General features: G+C 41.4%; 1 long non-coding RNA gene across 14 annotated transcripts in view; it reads right to left on the bottom strand.

Moving 5' to 3' along the window:
* Positions 1-2,640: 2,640 nt before the first annotated feature.
* Positions 2,641-16,301, bottom strand: part of LOC144691537 (uncharacterized) — a 69,347-nt gene continuing 55,686 nt past the window's right edge. For 7 of the 14 annotated variants that reach the window (XR_013579152.1, XR_013579154.1, XR_013579155.1 and 4 more), the window contains 3 exons: positions 11,920-11,995; positions 11,101-11,144; positions 4,919-4,981 (listed from right to left, as the gene is read on the bottom strand). This is a non-coding gene — a long non-coding RNA (uncharacterized LOC144691537). Of the gene's footprint in view, positions 3,279-4,918; positions 4,982-11,100; positions 11,145-11,684; positions 11,996-16,301 lie in introns of those variants that run through there. The other 7 variants (XR_013579160.1, XR_013579163.1, XR_013579166.1 and 4 more) reach the window with 3 other exon arrangements.

Genomic DNA, 16,301 nt, shown 5'->3' with positions numbered 1-16,301 from the left:
TTATTCTCACATCCCCAAACTGTACACTAGCAATGACTTATCAGTTTAAGACAGGTATCAGAAAATAAAAAGTTTTGCTGCTCCAACACAAACACATTTAAATTCAGTGACAAATATTCTGGTGCTGAGCTTTTTGTTCCATCCAATCTCTACAATAACATTTGGTGCACATCAAACAAATTCATATACACTGCTTATGAACTTAATGTTGAGAAGTTGAAAATAGCCTGTGATCTCAAGTCAGAAACTACTAGAAATTTCTACACTCTACTGCCTTTAGTGCTACATTTCTACTGAAATATTTTAGGTAAACAACAAGAGCCAGAGGGGAGATGAGCTGCTGTGTAAAAACAAAAGTTAAGTTATGATCTGGAACACACTGCCTGAAAAGGCTGATGGAAGCAGATTCAATAACTTTCATAAGAGACTAGACAAATACTTGAAGGGGGAAAAATGCAGGGCTATGGAGAAAGAGCAGGGAGTGGGACTAATTGGATAGCTCTTTCAAAGAGGTTGCACAGGGACAATGGGTTGAATGGCCATTGCCTGTAATGTATGATTATATGAGCAGTTTTTAAAAGGTTTAGAACTTCCTCACCCAACACAGATACTATTTTTCTCCTGTTGACCGAAAGATGTGCAAGGAAGACAGTCAGTCCTATTGATGAACTGTTACATAATTGATCAATATAATTCCCCAAAGTGTCTCAGGAGTTGCTTCCGAGGCAGGATAAGCAAAGCACCTCAGTTTCCAAGATAGCTGTGGGAGGAATATTTCACTTTAGCTAATTCCACATAACAAAGAAAACTGATTCAATATAGATTTGGCAGATTGCAGTGATAGGCAGCTTTGGAACTGACTCCTAGTTGGAAGTGAATGACTAGGCTGTCCAAATATGGTGACAGATTTTTGTTCCTTAAAAAATCTTGTGTACTTACGTTTTATTCCAGTTAGCTATGCTGCAATGTTCAAGCGATTTTTCTATTGTTCCAGGTAGCCTGAAACCCAGCAGACAATGTAGCTGTTGGTATACAAACACAGAATTCTACATTGTATGCCAGGTTCAGGCCCAAACCTGAAAAATATATAAGTGTAATCATCTTGGATTGTCTTCAGCCTGCTCCAAGTAGCATCATTTCTCACCAAATCTGGAATTATTCCACGTTGGATGTTACAGACAAACATCTAATTAAAATTTCTGGATGCACCCTTGTTGCAATTTCAAAAAAATGTCCTGGGATTTTAATGCTTTAGTTTGCCTCTCTAATTGTAACCAGTGTCACTGCTACACAGATTGTATTATATCACTTTATTCCATCAAAGTATCCTTGCTTAAAAATTGGACCAAAATACATTCAATTGCTGAACTCATGAGTAACTGTGCCTGTAGATGTTGTTTTTCCCTTTCAAGTCTTTATGCATCTGTCTATAGGGAATGCTGAGCATTTGCAGACTGAATTCAGTGTGGAAGGTTCATTACGAACATGCAAATTAAACTTTTGAAACAGGTTTGAAAGAAAGTTAGTGGGTAGTGAGAAGAGCTCATCAGACAGTCAAATGATGAATACACAGATGAGGGAGATTATCCATCCAAAAAGAGAAACTGTGTTCCCCACACAGGCTTTGGAATGACTCAGGCTTTTGTCTCCCACTACTCTCCCTTGAAGTCTAGTCCAAGTATGGCTGGTTTTCCTGATGTCAGTGTTAAACTTGAACCTATATCTTGTGGCCTAATTATTTTTAATCAGGAAAAAAAAGCTGCAAGTTAATAGAGAAAGAAAGTTGAGCAGTGTGTGGACAAACTGAGAAATTCATGTATTAAATAGTGAAGTGCAGACAGATAAATGAATGATGCAGGACTTGATCTTTGCCACTAGGGGCTGGTAGTGATCTTTGTTAGTGTTTTGGTGGTCTGCATGACAAACTACCACAGCGCTGGACATACTGGTCATCAGTCCCTTTAATTTTCAATTGTAGGAAACTTTGCACATGACAATTAGCAACCTTTGTAACATAGTTGCTGGTTAGTTGTGGAATTGTCTTGCAATATAATTACTAAATGGCAAATAACCATATTCAATAGTAATAGTGCAAATAAGAGTGAGGAACTCTGTTCACATACACTCACTTGGTAGTGCAGAACTTGAATATTGCTGAAAAGAGAATATTGCTGAAAAGCTCTATGACACTACTTACAATCCAGGTAGGTAAAAAGGAAGGTTGTGCACAGGCTAGGCAAGTAGAACCCTGCTTACTACAAAAAAAAACTATAATAAAATCAATTTTATAACCAGAACCATATAGTTAAGGCTATAGATCAATTGTGTAAAATTCTAGGCCTTGAAAGTAAGTGGTACGCAAAAGGAATACACCTGCAAAACTGGATATTCTTTTACCTATTTAGGTTCTCCAGGGCAGATGTCAAAGCCCATATCAGATAAAGTTAGTGCTGCATTTGAAACTGTTAATTTGGAAATCGAATGTGATTTGAGAGAAAAACAAATTGGGATTTAAACAAAATGTGCTGATTGGGCTTCTATAATGGTTCAGAAACATGGCAGTCTCAGTGCCATCTAAATAAAGCTCTACAGCTTCCAGTGCCGGTGCCTGTAATGACTCTCATATCATAGGTGGTTCACAAAGAGACAAATGAAAGTGTATGTCAGACAGCACATAACTAACAATGCAGAAGAGATGAACTTACATTGATCACATTCAGAGAATGGCTGATGCAAGGATCTCGAAGCAAAAATGGACAGCAGAAGGAAGAGGGTTAGAGATTGACCAAGGGAAACACAACAAAATAATGTTTTTGTTGCAGCTAAAGGGAATTTGTAACCATGCAATCGGAAAGCAAAAGCCCAAGATAGAATTGTATGTTGATTAGTTATTGCCTGTTCCATCCAAACCAGAGATATTACCAAACCACCACTTTATAAGTTGCAGATAACATGTAATTGAGGATCAATGGTTAGAGTTGCAGCTAGAAGTCTCCATTAATAAGAACAAGAGCAGAGTAATCACCCAGGCTCCAATTCAGTAACTGCAGAATCATCCTGAACACTGGACCTTCTGGTTGATCCACCTTGGATAGGAAGCCTCAAATTATAAAGCAAATGAGCCAGAAGAGGACTGCGATACCATCAGAGACCCAGTAGCCAGATGTAGCTGCTGGATGGGGACAGAATCTACACTGACTACTGAGCAAGTGATGGGCACTGAAATATGGAGTGCGATTGGTCATGTAGCCATCTGTCATTCTGCCAGGACATCAACCCTGTCAAAAAAGGAAATGTCACAGTCACTAGAGTGAAAAATCAGGGGCAGAACACATTTATTTTAATCAAAACAAGACAATGTTTTTACAAGTTGCTTAAAAGGCAAATTCATAGAATTATTTCATCTTTTATTTATGCAGCTTTAGAAAAAATGGTTGAAAGACCAATCACACAATTGATATGCAACTTCCTTAAATGACTCAGAGGGGAATGATTCATGTAGCTCAAGAAGAGGTTAGATTTGGTGTTTGCCTTGTGCAGTTAAGATGATCTTGACCAGGAGTGTACTATTTTAGTTTTAGGCTGGAGACGAGCACAGAGACCACAATGCTTCCTACTCTTGATCTGATCATTAAGAGAAAACTCTGGGAGGGAGATGCCCAATGCTGTGATGACATGGTGAAGCAGTTTACTAAAGCACCAATGTGATTGATTCATGCATGCAATATGTTATGCATTGAGGATCAGAACTCAGCCAATAAACTCGAACTAGATACTTTGCCATTGGGAAGAAGAAAATTCAGAAGAGTGACAGGCCAAATCACTAATACATCTTGGGGATGGGTTATTTAAGCAGAGGTTTGGGAACAGGTCAATTGCTCACTCCCTCAGTAGAATGAAAATGGCAAAGATTTGCCTTGTCCTCAATCCCTTACAGGGCTGCAAGTTCAAAATTTTAACTTTAGCACATGAACCAGTCAGGTGGATTATGGCTATTTTTCATGTCTTGCTGGATAGAATGCATCATGGAAGCAAATGGAATGGAGAGTGACATTGATACCAAGACAATCAGATCATTGAGTTGACCAATTCAAATTTTGATTATAACCTGTGATAACACTATAAATGCTCCTTTGATTGTAAACTATGGACTAACCCTATTTCAACATTCACATTGTATCTGATTGTAACTTCAGTGTCTCCAGGAGGTCAAGAATGCCTTTGTTGGGCTCACAATGCTTAGGAAGAAGCCAAACCAGTCTCATCTCCCAGAATCGTGCAGTGACTTCCATTTCAAAAGTAAGGACTATTTCTTTGGATGACTTTTCTTAACACTTAGTTTGGATGGATAAAACAACTCTGCATTAAAAGCAAGGTGTGTCATGTATTAGAAAATAGGTAGATGAGCAGTGATAAGTAGAGATAAATACATTCCATTCATTCTACATATCCAACTAACTTGTGCAGGTTAAAAAAAATCAACAATGCTTCACTATGGACTGCCTGTCAGCTTGTTATTCTATCAGGTGTAACTGTAAAGTTGTGTGCTAAATGTAAAAGCCAACCCAACATTCCTAAATCTTCAAAGGCTAATAAAATTAATAGTTGATTATTTGTGTTTACAGCACAGTTTAACCCTTTTAATAAAAACAAGCCTGCTTGTACTCAGACAAGCCAGTAATAGAGCAAGTAGTAACATTTACATGACAAATGAGAGATGTAGCATTCTTCTGGATTTGAATCATTTAACTGACAACTTTGAAACCTTAGTACAAACTTTGCTTCAGCAATACAAGTTATCTGCAGCTCTGAATGAAAGCAATTGATAATTGGAACAAAGCAGTCAATTTATTAGGAAATAATTAGTTGGTGAAATGAGTAACTTTCAAATTTAAAAAAACTTTAATAAAAGTACAAAAAGTACAATTTCAAAATTTGGAGAAGACATCACATTGGGGGTTGTAGTTACTACAGAGGAGATCTGCAACAAAATATAGGAAGACATTAACAAACACAATGGGTGTTTAATTGACAATCTTCAACAAAGATAAATGAGGTGGTGCATTTTGACAGGAAGAATTAGGAGTCCACACACTCCTTGGAATGTGTCTAAAATGCGATAGACAAGCAGAGGGATGAGATTACAGATATACATAAGGCAGTTTAAAAAAAATCAAACTAAGTACTATGGTTTATTTGTGGAGAAATAGGATAAAAACTTGTATAGAACCTTAGTTAGACTAGTTTTGATCTTCATATTATAAAAGAGGATATTAGAGGCACTGAGGAAGATTACAAAAAAACATTTACCAGAATGATAATAGTCCTGAGAGGTTAGGAAAGATTGAATAGGTAGGGCCTCTTTTCCCTAGAAGAGGAGTGAGCCGATTGCAGCCTTTAAAAATTATGAAAGAGTTTGATGGGGTAGACAGAGAAGATATTTCCACTTGTGGCTCAGTCTAGAATTAAAGGGCTTTAAATATGGAATAATAAATCTAATAGAGAACTCAGGAGCAACATGCATGGTTAGAAATTAGTCTGCCCCAATTTTTGGGCGTGGGAGCTGTGATTCATGACCTACTCTCACCTGTTCGAATCAATGTGGGCAAAACAATTTGTCTACCCGCCTCACCAGAATGACTTTGGTACCAGTTGGTGGGGCTTTTTCTTCTTTGTTCTTTCTTGGGATCTGAGCATCACTGACTAGGCCAGTATTAGTTGCCCACCCCTAATATCCCTGCTTGACACACCGCTTCGTAGGGCAATTCAATCTGGAGTCACATGTAGGCCAGATCAGGAAGGATGGCAGATTTCCTCCCCTAAAGGACGTCACTGAACCAGATGGGTTTTTACAACAATCGATATTAGTTTCATGATGATCATTAATGAGACTAGTTTTCAATTCCAGATTAATTATGAGTTGAACCCATGTCCCCAGAGCATTAGCCTGGTTCTCTGGATCACTAGTCCAGTGACGCTACCACTACGTCAGTCTCCCCAGCTTCTCCTTCTCAATGTTGCTAGCTATACACAGCAGGGGTCCCAGCAGGGCTGTTGCCAGTGCCAATCTCACATCCACCTCTCATTGCTATCGCATTACTCTGATATTCAGCAATAACAAACTCATAACCCAAACAGTGCTACGCAACCTCTGGTAGTCAGTCCTCTCTGAGGACTGAGGTGACATACAACAGAAGGGAGCAGAGGCAAGCTAAGCCGGTGGGAGACAATGATGCCGGTGTCTCCTGAACCCTATGGAGGAGTTGGCTCTCAGCATCATGAAGCCATCTCCAACATGGCCTGCAGCATTCAATGTCACGGACTATAGGAGAGGATGGTGGCATCTTCCTGCCTTATGCCTCTTAAAATCATGCCCATGATAAGCAAGCTGCTGATGGTGTAATCGCATGCTTCCCACTCCTCCCCCACTCCCAAGCACCTCCCAAGTTCCTGCTGCCTGTCCAACCACAGCAACCCCAGGAAGAGGAGAGAGGACAAAACAGCACAGCACTAAAGAGGAAGGTCACTTGGTCTGACACTCACACACTAGTTCAGATGGTGGCACTGCTCTTATCGTGCAAGCTGGTATAAGGTTGGGATTAGCATTTGCAAGTCACAGGGCACAAGTGGTCTGCAAGTCAGGGTGAAGGGATAGTTTTCCAGCTCAACAAGGACAAAGTGACAGACATGGACTCCTGCAGATGACACTGCCGAGGGCTTTGATGGGATGGCATCAAGGATGTGCCAGGAGCAGCACCAGGCATACCTAAAAAGGAGTTGCCAACCTGGTGAGGCTACAACACAGGCCTACCTGCATGCCAAATAGCAGAAGTAGCATGCAATAGACAGAGCTAAGCAATCTCTCAACCAACGGATCTGATCAAAGCTCTGCTGTCCTGGTGGTGGACAATTATACAACTAACACAAATATCCTCATCCTCAATGACGGAGGAGCCCAGCTCATCAGTGCACAAGACAAAGCTGAAGCATTTGAAACCATCTTCAGCCAGAAGTGCCGAGCAGGTGATCCATGTCAGCCCCTTCCTGAGGAGGAATGGGTATGCAGAGATTCTGGGTCCATTGGTTGGTCTGCCACACAGCCTCCTATTATGTCAATGAGCTGGTCCTTTGCAGCCTCTGTTCCATTTCTGTCATGCTACACACCTAGAGACCCTGCCACAGCTTCCCCCATACCCGTTGCAGCCTTAGTATACAGCTCACTGACTCCTGTCAACCCGAGAGAATGCAGCAATGCTCTAGCAAGAGCTCCCCAAACCATCTCCAAAAACACTTGAGCACTTTCACTTTCCAATAGAAAAAGGTCCAAATGTTTAAACTTACCTGCACTCAGGGCACATGGCCCTTTAAACACCACCACTGCAGGGCCTATTTTGCTGATTTTTTATTTTTGAGAGTGGATAACACAGGCATTGCCCGGACCTGCATTGTCTAAATTTGGAATCCCAACATGACACCAGCCAACTGGGCTGAGAATTATCAGGATTTCACCAATTCAACTGGATTTGGACAAAAGATACAGCTGGGTCCGCCCAAACCCTGAGAATACCACAGGCCATACAACGCAGCTTCTGAGAAAGTCAGGGAGACCTTCATAGCGTCACTATGTGATTGAAAGCAGAGTCCTTAAAAAGTGGAACTTCCTACAGCAGGGAGTAGCCGAGGCCACTAACATGGATCCATTTAAAGAGGGAGCATGAAATGGATGGATATTTTATGGGGATAGATGGAGGGAAGGTAGGAGATGGCTCAGGTGGAGCATAACACTAGCATGGACCTGCCGGGCCGAAGAGCCCACTTGCGTGCTATACATAATACACCCTCCAATCCATGTAAATAATTGTTACTTAGGGTAATTTTATAGAATCTACTCAAGGCAGCTACTACTAGCATATGGTCAATTGCAGTTCATCCAGGACATGCATAGAATGTATTTATGGTCTGGAAACTGGTATTTAATTAAGTCCCATTTGACCGAGACCTTGCAATTGGCTACTGATCAACATATAAATCAGTAGCCAATGGTCACTTGGATGCCACTTTGTGAACCTATAAACCTCCAGTGTAAGCAAGGTAGTAGAATAAACCTTGCCAAGAATGTTTCAAGTAGATTGCTGCAGTACACTGACATGAGGTGGTTTGGAGTGGTGCTTAACTGGAGTTTAAATAGACATCATAGTGAATCACCTCAAGGGTGCAACACTTCCAAGAATAATTTACATATGGGGGGTGTGGGTGTGGTGATTTACACTCCTCCCCGATCACTATAGGACTCCCCCACCACTCATTAGCATATAACATACTTTCATCTCTCAGAAGACACAAAGCTCCATTCCTGTCTTCATCCAATTCCCCGACCCATTTCCAGCATGGCACTTGCTTTATTGCAATCAAGAGAGGTCACCTGTGTTTTTTCTTCTTCCTCTCCCTTAAGAGAGCTCCCACAGCTCTCATAACCCCCATTTGCAGTCACTCAGCTAAATAAGTTCAACTAAGAATTATTTGACTAAATTGTATATTTGAGTCATATCATGAATCTCTCTCTCTCCCTACCTATATTCTGGTTCAGAGAGGAGAAAATAGAAAGTCAAGTGTGTAAGGGATATGGTAGCATAGGTGATTATGTTACTGGACTAGTAATCCAGAGACCCACCAAAGTAAAGACCTGGAGAAAAGTTCAAATCCCACCATGGCAGTTGGGGAATTTAAATTCAGTCAGCTAAATAAATCTGGAATATATAAAACCAAGATTGTACCAGTAATGATGACCATAGGATTGTTGTAAAAACTTCCGGTTCACCAACGTTAGGACATGAAATCTGCCATCCTTACTTGGTCTGGCCTATACCTGACTCCAGACCCACAGAAGGTGTGGCTGACTCTTAACTGTCTTCAGCAATGGTCTAGCAAACCAACCAGTTTTATTTCACTCACCATCACCCCTTCTCAGCGGCAAATAGGGATGACCAATAAATGCTGGCTTTGGCAACAATGCCCAGATCCCATGAATAAATAAAAGTCCTCACCTGGGAAATGGAATCAGGTTGGCTGTTCAACCAACAGCCCAAATGATCAGCCTAGGCATGTCATCACAATTCATTTAATATTTTTCATGTGTTTAGTCAATAGTTGATGGTAAAGTTAGATTAGCAACTGCACTATGAAGGCTAACTGCTTTTTTTTTAAAAAAGAAAATGATCTCATAGATGCCAGTCTTCAGTCAATTCAATTTGCTCCATGTGATATCAAGAAATGGCTGAAGGCACTAGATACTGCAAAAGGCTATGGGCCCTGGCAATTGTACTGAAGACTTGTGCTCCAGAACTTGCAGCACCCCTAGCTGCTCCACTACAGCTACAACACTGGCATATAACTGACAATGTGGAAAATTGCCCAGGTCCTGTCCACAAAAAGCAGGACAAATCTAACAGCCAATTACCGCCCCATCAGTCTACTCTTGATCATCAGTAAAAGTGATGGAAGGGGTCACCAACAGTGCTATCAAGCAGCACTTGCTTAGCAATAGCCTGCTGACTGATGCTCAGTTTGAGTTCCGCTAGGATCATTCAGCTCCTGACCTCTTTACAGCCTTGGTCCAAACATGGAGGAAAGAGCTGAACGCCAGGGGTGAGGTGAGAGTGACTGCTCTTGACATCAAGGCAGCATTTGTCAGTGTGGTATCAAGGAGCCCTAGCAAAACTGGAGTCAATGGGAACAGAGGGAAAACTCTCCACTGGTTGAAGTCATACCTGGCATAAAAGAAGATGGCTGTGGTGGTTGGAGGTCAATCATTTCAGTTCCAGGATAGCATTGCAGGAGTTCCTCAGGGTAGTGTCCTCAGCCCAACCATCTTCAGCTGCTTCATCAATGACCTTCCTTCCAACACAAGGTCAGACGTGGAGATGTTCAACATCATTCGCACCACCACAGATACTGAAGCTGTCCATGCCTATATGTAGCAAGACCTGGACAATATCCAGGCTGGGGCTGACAAGTGGCAAGTAACATTCGTGCCACACACGTGCCAGGCAATGACCATCTCCAACAAGAGAGAATCTAACCATCATGCCTGGACATTCAATGGCATTACCATCATTGAATCGCCCATTATCAACATCCTTGGGTTTACCATTGACCAGAAACTGAACTGGACTAGCCAAATAAACTGTGGCTACAACAGCAGGTCAGAAGCTAGGAATTGTGCGGCAAGTAACTCACCTCCTGACTCCCCAAAACCTGTCAATCATCTACAAGGTAGAAGTCAGGAGTGTGATGGAATACACCCCACTTGCATGGATGAGTGCAGCTCCAACACCACAAGAAGCTCAATACCATCCATGATAAAGCAGCCTGCTTGATTGTTTGTGGAAGGTGTCATTCACTCCCTCCACCACCAATGCACAGTAGCAGCAGTGTGTACCATCTACAAGATGCACTGCAGAAACTCACCAAAGCTCCTTAGGCAGCAACTTCCAAACCCACAACCGCTACCATATAGAAGGACAAGGGCAGCAGACACATGGGAACACCACCACCACCTGGAAGCTCCCTTCCAAGCCAGTCACCATCCTGACTTGGAAATATGTCACCATTCCTTCACGGTCACTGGGTCAAAATCCTGGAACTCCCTTCCTAACAGCACTGTGGGTGTACCTACACCACATGGACTGCAGCAGTTCAAGGCAGCAGCTCACCACCACCTTCTCAAGGGCAATTGGGGATGGATAATAAATGCTGGCCTGGCCAGTGATACCCACATCCCATAAAAATGAATGAAAAAACCTTTCAAAGTTATCTAATGAATAGCTGAGCCACAGTCAAACAAAGGTTTAAGATTTAGCCTTGGTCTCTGCTGAGCTAATTGGAGTTTTGGCTGAATGATTGCAAGTAGGGGTTTTGGAGGGCTGTCAGGGGAGAGAATGGGGGGAAAAAAAAAACACTGAAGGCAAATTCTGATTGCAATTCAGCAAGTGCCATGCTGGAAATACGAGTGTGCATTGGGTGAGCACAGGGGTGGAACTTTGACAAGTCAGCTGACACACCATGGAGATTAAAGCTTGGGCATGGAAGCCAACCACTTACCGAAACACATCTCAGTATCTAACACTTCAGCAGGAAACCAAGATCTTTGAGAGAAAAGGAAGGGAGAGAGAAAAAAAAGATTGTTACTTCTCCTAATGAGATAGTTCCCCTTGTGGTTTGGAAAGTAACTGAAATCTTTGAACACAGATACATACAAGGCTTCCAATCCAGTTTTTCAGAAATTGAAGTCTCAGGCACCCATGATCTCCACAAAATTTGAGAGGGGAAACATTAAAAAAAAAATCATTTGTTCATGGGGTGTGGGCGCCACTGGCTAGACCAACACCTTTGAAAAGCTGGTGCTAAGCTGGCCTCTTGAATTGCTGCAGTCCATTTAGGAGCAATGATTTGTATTTGTTGAAAAAGGCAGAACAAAAAATCTTTCGCTTCTCAATCAGAAGTGACAACATCTTCTGGGAGAATCAGAGGTGAGTCACATCTGGGATGTTCAATGTACTTGATGGGTAGCCTGCCCTCTTGATTGAGCAAAGTGAAAGGGTAAGTTGGAAAGAAAAGCAACTCTGATTAAATAAAGCAATTTAAATAAAGTTTAAAAAAAGATATTCTTGAAAGCTGATTTTCACCTTTTACAAGTTCAGATGACCACAGTAAATCCTCCCCATGAAATTTCCATTGGCAATTATGTTTCAGAGCAGGCAACTTATTTAGGTGTTCTATAAGAGCTTGTGGTAGATCAGAGAGTTCCAGTGTTGCTTATAGCATAGCTATTTGGATTGGCAAGGGAAAAGTCTTCTGTGTTCACATGCATGGCAGCTGGGGGCTGTGGGAATCAAATAGGTAATAAATGACAGCACTTACTTGGAAGGCCAAGAACTGTGGCGCGATTGCGGGTATTGCTCAGCTAGCGGCCTGAAGTTAGTTTCTGTTGTTGTATCTATAACAGGAAACAAAACCAATATAAAATCATAAGGTTTGAACACAACAGCAAAGTGCAGTCAAGATACATCCAAACCCTTACAAACCATTCAGATTCATTCACTGCAACAACTGTTAGCCTGTGATTTATCCATAATCTGTCATAGATAGGTCAGTTCTGTCAAATTAGCTGCTGACATTAGTTCAGTTGCATTTATGGAAATAAGGCAGTGCAGAAAAATACACAAGTCTGTGAAAACTTGGGATTCCTATTTTCACATGCAGTGAATAGGGATAATAATTTTTTTAAATAACTGTTTTGCTTGTATTTCCTGCCTTTTGAATTTTCAATAACCCAATGTCTAGGTTTTAGATATTTGAAGCAGGAGATCATCTAAATAGTAGAGTGCTTTAGTGCAGGTTAAGTAAACAAATTGTGAAGAGCCATAGGCTGTAGACTTGAACCAGCTAATGTTGTCACCTCCAGATTCAATTACTCAAACTAGCTTTTTACTGATCCTACACCTTTCATAACTCAAACTTGTTCAAAACTCAATTGTACATATTTTGCAAGTCTCCAAAGTCCTACTTGTCCAAGACAAGCTCGGGTCCCCAATGTATCACATTAAATTTCTTTGGTCCTGGTCTATCTAGCCATGGCTTTGCTCCAATGATATCTATTAATTTCTTCCAGTCATTAGTGCTCGGTTCTTTGAATTCTGGATTTCAATGCATCTCTCTCCCCATTACCCCACCACCACTGGTGGTGTAGGTTGCTACTGTAGTACAAGACAGCAGGTATAACACTGAATTACTTGTTTACAGAGACAGGTTAAGTATCCAGCCGCCCATCTAAGAGAAGAATGTCAGCCAGCACTAAATACATCAAACGCTCTTGATACTACAGTCTCTGGGTTTTGGTTCTTAAAGAGGTAACACCAATTGATTACCCCAAATTCAATGATAACTCTGAAAGCCAGTCCATAGCACTGCTGCAAAGTAAACTATAGTCTGACACCAGACTTTCAAAGATATTCTGCAGTAATACAATTGTGAATAAGATAAGATGGATGTTTAACTTACAATGCCTCTATAACCAGCAACTTCAATGGAAGTGGAGTGATCGTTAGAACGAGGTACAAGGTGGACCTCACAAGGGATCATTTGCAATTTAAAAAATTCATTTACAGATGTGAATATTGATGGCTAGGCCAGCATTTATTGCAAATCTTTAACTGCCCTTGAGAAGGTGGTGGTGAACTGCCTTCTTGAACCGCTGCAGTTCGCATGATGTAGGTACACCCAGAATGCTGTTAGGGAGCGAGTTTGAGGATTCTGACCCAGCGACAGTGAAGGAACAGTGATATATTTCCAAGTTGGCTTGGAGGGGAACTTCCAGGTGGTGATGTTCCCATGTATCAGCTGCCTTTGTCCTTCTAGATGGTAGCGGTCATGGGTTTTGGAAGGTGCTGCCCAAGGAGCCTTGGTGAGTTTCGGCAGTGCATTTTGTAAATGGTACACGCTGCTACCACTGTTTGATGGTGGAAGGAATGAATGTGGAAGGGGTGCCATTCAAGCAGGCTGCTTTGTCCTGAATGGTATCAAGCTTCTTGAGTGTTGTTGGAGCTGTACTCATCCAGGCAAGTGGGGAGTATTCCATCACAGTCCTGACTTGTGCCTTGTAGATGTGAACAAGCTTTGGGGAGTCAGGTGATGAGTTTTATGGGTAGCTGGGAAACATCTATATTATAGAAGTAGCTTTTGGGGACAAGTGAGAATTTCTTTATTATATAATAAACAGGCCACAAAAATGAATTATTTTCCAAAAGGAATGTGAGGTAAATTGCTATGAGGAATCCTTTAAAATAGCAATACTAGATAAAAATAGAAATGTAAACAAGTAATTGTGAAGATGGATAAGTATGGCAAGTTTAATAAAGGAAAAGCTATACAAAAGGAAGAGAAAGCGCAAGGTTTGCTGAAACAGATGTTACAGGTGCAAAAAGGACCTAGGAGATAAGATTAGAGGAATAAAATATCGTGGCAATGAAACTGTAATCAAGACCTTAAGGCTAACAAATCCCCTGGCTCAGATGGTATATAATCACAGGTTACGAAGCAGGCTGTCCTTAACTAATATTGGGAACAGGTAAGATCTTGTATAACTGGAAACAAGTTATACAAGGGATAATTTATTGAATTTGTGTTGCCGGCAGCAGCTTCACCAACCACCAGCTCACACAGGTTGCCCAAAATTGAATTTCTGACCCTTGCTCCAGACAGGCAGAGTTCCCACTGGCAGCAGAGCCCTAGAGTAACCTTTATATAGTGTCAATATTTCAAACAGGCAATAATACTGGGCCACACCACAAGCTCATCCATCTAGAATCAATAACAGCCTTGTCCAACAAGAGACTGGAGGGGCACTGTATAATACAAAAGTTTATTTGGACTTGGCATGGGATATACTGCCTGACAACTTGACTTAGTTGAGGGTGTTACAGAGAAAGTAGAAAGTCAAGCTCCCTATGATATAGTTTATTTTGACTTTCAGCAAACTTATGATGAAGTCCCAGGCAATAGATCCAGAAACTCAAAGCCACAAGAGTCTGCTGTCAAACAGGTGACTGGATAGTAGGTTGGCTAAGAGTAATGAGAATTGTAATATTAGGTTATGGGGTGGTGTTGAGTGAAATATTGCAAGGCTTGTTGCTTCTAATCCACATTCATAATCATAATCTGGATGCTAAAACAAAATGCAACATTAATTCTTAAAAAGATTTCTGACAGGGATTATTATTAAAGAAAATGCCCCTTTCCAGGTAATTTGGTAATCAGGGGTGCAGAATCTTTATTTTGATGGATTTAAGTTGATTGGAACTTGTTGAAATTGGCTTTAAAAGGGAGAAATTGGTTTCAGAAAAAAGGGGGGTCTGGTAGAATTAACTTTCTTGTTAACATCAGCACTTTCACAGGATTGGGTGGTTGAAGTACTGGCCTGTTTCAGCAGTAGCCCCCTTTAATATGCAAATGAAGGTCTCATGCTGTACATTGGAGTCCAATTGCTATTTTAGGTGTGGAATCATATCTGTGTGCTCACTGGTGATAAAAGCTGAAACAATCTTGAAAAGACAAGTTTGAAATTACTTCTGTGGTATCAGGAGCAGCATATTTTTGGGCACCACAAAAATTATCTGGGGCAGTCACAGGCTTTCCTCCTTCCTGTGATCAGGACCACACCCTGGACTGCCCAACATTGGGTGGGCCTGAATCTGGTAAGCTGTCTGGGACATTAGAACACAAGAAATCTGTACAAGACACCTGCAGCTTGGAGGCACAAGCAAAATGGCTAGAGAGATTTTGGTACTGCAGCTGGACACCTCAGAAAATGAGGTGGGGTGGGGCAGAAGAGAAAGAAGGAAGAGAACCAGCCACTTCCCTCTGGCTTTCTCTGCCAAGTCAGGGTTGGGGATGGATGCATTGGTGGGCCTCCCTTGTGACTTTCCTCCACTGTACCAGGCCAAAAGAAAACAATATAGCAGAAAGAAATTCCAGTCCCTAGTCCCCAGAGGTTATGCTGTAGCTTTACAATGCACTATTCAGACAACATTCGAGTACAGTGTTCGATCCTGGTCAACGTGCCAGGAAAACCTATACAAGCATTAGGAGTGTGTAGAGAAGAGCAACAAGACTGATCTTAAAAAATGTGAAAAAAGGAATGTACAAAGTATTAAAGAAGCTGGAATTCTACAGCTTAAAAAAAGTTAAAGGGAAGTTCATTGTGCATATTAAATATTAAATGGTGCAGATAAGAACAAACAGATTTCTGGTCTATTTTCTTAGATTTGAAGCAAATTTAACATAGTCGAAGTTAAATATTAAAAAAGCATACATTAAAGAGCCTCTCTTTCAAAATGTATTCATTTTAATACTGGAGGGCAAGATTTGGTTCAACTGTGATGGCCTGAACATTGCCTATAGAGTGAAATGGAGAAAGAAAATTCAAATTCGGCAGGGTCACAAAGTGGTCTGCACATGCACCCTGCTAGTTTCCTTTCCACTGCTGCCTGCTTTGGACTCCTGAAGTTGATCTTCGCCCCTAAAATGGTTCACCCATTAAAGGAGTTCTTCAGGGAGGTTCCAAAGGGATTCTGACAGCTGTGGGTGGACAAGCCACCACAAGTTCATGCCTGCTGGAGAGGAGAGGGCAGCAGAGAATCTAGTAGAGGCAGTTATTAATTTAGTCTAGCACAATAAAAAGGGTTAGTGTCAGTTTGGTACAAACAAACAAAAGGGTAATTTTCGCTATACCCTGGGCAACAGTC

Source organism: Cetorhinus maximus, chromosome 16, assembly GCF_964194155.1.
Source record: "Cetorhinus maximus chromosome 16, sCetMax3.hap1.1, whole genome shotgun sequence".
Taxonomy (NCBI): Eukaryota; Metazoa; Chordata; class Chondrichthyes; order Lamniformes; family Cetorhinidae; genus Cetorhinus; species Cetorhinus maximus.
Note: the sequence above shows the minus strand (reverse complement) of the source record. Positions and strands in the feature narration are given on the sequence as shown.